The following is a 3391-nucleotide window of genomic DNA, read 5'->3' as shown; positions in this document are numbered from 1 at the left end:
TATTGTTGACCTTTTATTAAATGCAAGTCTAGCTTGATGTATACGGCTGTCGACCTCGCTCTTAGACCGACCGTCCCACGTTATTTTGCTCCCGAGGTAGACAAACTCCTTGGTGTTCTTTAGTGGTACTACTGGTACTAACTAAGTATTGTATTTTTTAAAAAAAAGAAATATTTGCGCTCATATGATTTACCCATTGAATTAAAAATAGTCCAGAAGGAGCGTAGAATCAAATTCAAATACATCAGACTGTGTCCAATAATTCCCCCACTATGCCTCACTTTCACCGCGCGCATTCGTGAAGTCGCCGAGTAATGTTGCACGACGGTACAAAAAATAATTATAACACAAATGTAACGTAAAAAAAAGCAAGATGTTAATTTCCCAAAAATTTTATTGTGCACGCGGAAATATTGATTGACACACCAGAGTAGATAAGTAAAGGGTCATTTAATAAGAGTAATGGAATTAATGAACTTTGAAATTATAATATAAAAAAATATTTATTTTACATAAAACGGATATTTTTATATCATGTTAAATAATATTTGATGTTTTAAAGATAATGTCGGTCAAATGTCCACGATAGAGTTGTTTGATCCGAGATCCAATTTTTATTAGTTCTTGCATTAGATGAGCAAAGTAGGGTACTGAAAAGCCTTCACGTTGCGCTAGCCTTGTATTATGTGTATGTAAATACCTTTTCCGGTAGTTACTATCAAATCAATATCTAGTAACAAATTTCGGCCATAGAAAAGCATTTGCGGATAGGCACCCCGCTTTTTAAAAAAAACAGGTACCTCTTCCTTATCAATTTCAGCTGATCTGTTAATGAATTTAAGAGTTTTGTAAAGATTGAATTTTAAATGTTGGTTTTACAAGAAAGGCCCCAACTGGTAATGCCGTACCTAATAATTGATTCCGCTAATGATTTATAAACAAGTCTTAATGTTTTTATGGCAAAAGCTTATAAAAAATATATACCAGTCTGACGATGTCACGAGAGTGAGAAGATCAGGTATTGGGCTTGAAAACGTAGTAATTGAGTCATTTAATTAAAAAAATCTTATTAGAGTTGACATTAACTAAATAATTTAAATAATTTTGAATGTTTTCACAGTTAAAACTTTTTAACCAATGTGATTTAAAGAATGATAAATTAAATCACTTCTTTTGGAAAACTTGTATTCACAATCGGGGCAGGGGAATCTTTTTCCGCCGCCAGTATGGTTCAACATGTGTAATTTTAAATACCTTTTACGAGAACTTTTAAACTGGCACACGGAGCACGAGAACGGTTTCTCAGCAGAGTGAGTTAACATGTGTGATTTTAAATTACTTTTATGAGAACATTTAAATTGGCACTCTGAGCATGAGAATGGTTTCTCGCCAGAATGAGTTAACATGTGCGTTTTTACATGAACTTTCTGAGAACTCTTAAATTGACACTCTGTGCATGCGAATGGTTTCTCACCAGAGTGAGTTAACATGTGCGATTTTAGATAGCGTTTATGTGAACATTTAAATAGGCATTTCGAGCATGAGAATGGTTTCTCACTGGAATGAGTTAACATGTGTGATTTTAAATGAACTTTCTGAGAACATTTAAATTGACACTCTGAGCATGAGAATGGTTTCTCACCAGCATGAGTCAACTTGTGTGATGTTAAATTACGTTTAAGTGAACATTTAAATTGGCATTTTGAGCATGAGAATAATTTCTCACCAGTATGAGTTAACATGTGCGATTTCAAAGAAAATTTACGAGAACATTTCCATTGGCATTCTGAGCATGAGAATAGTTTTTCACCGGTATGAGTTAAAGTGTGTAATTTTAAAGAATATTTCCGATAGCATTTAAATTGGCACTCCGAGCATGAGAATGGTTTTTCACCACTGTGCGTTACCATATGTGATTTTAAATGACATTTCTGAGAACATTGAAATTGGCACTTTGAGCACGAGAATGGTTTCTCACCAGAATGGGTTAACGTGTGAGATTTTAAAAAACCTTTCTGAGAAGATTTATATTGACACTCTGAACAGGTGTAATATTTTTGGCTCGCTTGTGAACCTGAAAAAAAACAAGAATAATGCATAAAACCTCTATTCTTAAAAAAAAAAAAGTAACGACAAACAAAAAGTTGGAGTATTTTCAAAATAAAAAGAGCTTCATTCAAAAATGGACGAAAAAAATTGCCAACACATATTTACTCTACATAAACGACATACTTTCATTACCTTAAACATAAATACATTGAAAATAAATATATAATGCAAAATTTTAACATTCTGCCGCAACAGGAATCAATCGTTTTCACGAATAAAATAAATTCTTCACTATTAGAAAAAAATACAGAGATGACAGTTTTAGTTATTCTTTTTGACGAAAAACTGAGTTTTATTAAACTCGAGCTGAACCCGGCAAAGCTTTGCTGTTGCTGATTTGAGTTCTTGCTATAGTCCTTAAAATGTAAGATGATTAGAATGACAGCTGTCAAACTCAAATCAATAGAGATGGAAATTACTGATCACTGATCATGTACCGATCAAATAGATTTTATCAGTTTTTGCATGCAAACATGACACTCCGTTTCCGGAAATTGATAAAAAAAAACGCAAAAACAAGCGTATTATAGTGTGTTCAATACAATTATTCACCAAAAATAAGACATTTATACTTTTTTCGTGAACATTATCAAACGTTTTTTTTCGATCTTCTTCGATACTAGGCAACGCCTGAATATATTATTTTTTCAATTTCTATACTTCTTCATGGACCAGGTAATTTATCAACAATATTTTGAGTTTGTTCAAATTTTTAGTAGATGCCTAGACTTATATATTACCTTCTCTTAAATGTTCTTCATCTCTGTTGTAATATGTTAATATAAACAGCTCCCCAGGGAGTTGAATCCAGTTCTTGTCTACAAAAATTTCTCACAACTTGATTTTATTACGGATTTATTTACGATTTCTATAAAATGATACCCAATATTAAAATATTTGGTACGAAGAACACATCAGTGCTGCCACCTCAATTTTCTGTCAGCAATTACGCATCGGGAGTTTGAGTACTCCGCGTGCCATCATCCATAGTCCACAGCCGTAATCCCAGAGCAGATAATGTGAAAGGAAGTATTACTTACTTGGGGCAATTTCATTGTACCGAGAGTGATTCAAACATTCTTGTTTAATGTCGGGATAATGGATATCCATCTCTGTGAAGATAATTATATCACTGGTGATCCTAGGCCGGTCAGTACTGGTCCCCGGTTCAGCCTTCACGGTAGCAACACCCGGCTCCTCGCTGCTGGGGGGACATGGCGCCCCTTCCTTAGTAAGGAGACTACCTCCTTCAATGTCGCTAGTCTTTGGTTCAGCCTTCACA

The 3391-nt window shown here is 34.2% G+C and overlaps 1 long non-coding RNA gene across 1 annotated transcript; it reads right to left on the bottom strand.

The window, feature by feature from the left end:
- Nucleotides 1-376: 376 nt before the first annotated feature.
- Nucleotides 377-3390, bottom strand: LOC148272078 (uncharacterized). Its single transcript, XR_015824936.1, has 2 exons — nucleotides 3150-3390; nucleotides 377-2074 (listed from the first exon to the last, which is right to left on the bottom strand). It is a non-coding gene; the product is annotated as an uncharacterized LOC148272078 (long non-coding RNA).
- Between the last annotated feature and the right edge of the window lies 1 nt (nucleotide 3391).

This window comes from Micrasema longulum, unplaced genomic scaffold (genome assembly GCF_059751315.1).
Source record: "Micrasema longulum isolate JH-2025_06_02 unplaced genomic scaffold, ASM5975131v1 h1tg002498l, whole genome shotgun sequence".
In the NCBI taxonomy this organism is placed as follows: Eukaryota; Metazoa; Arthropoda; class Insecta; order Trichoptera; family Brachycentridae; genus Micrasema; species Micrasema longulum.
This window is presented reverse-complemented; position numbering and strand designations above follow the sequence as displayed.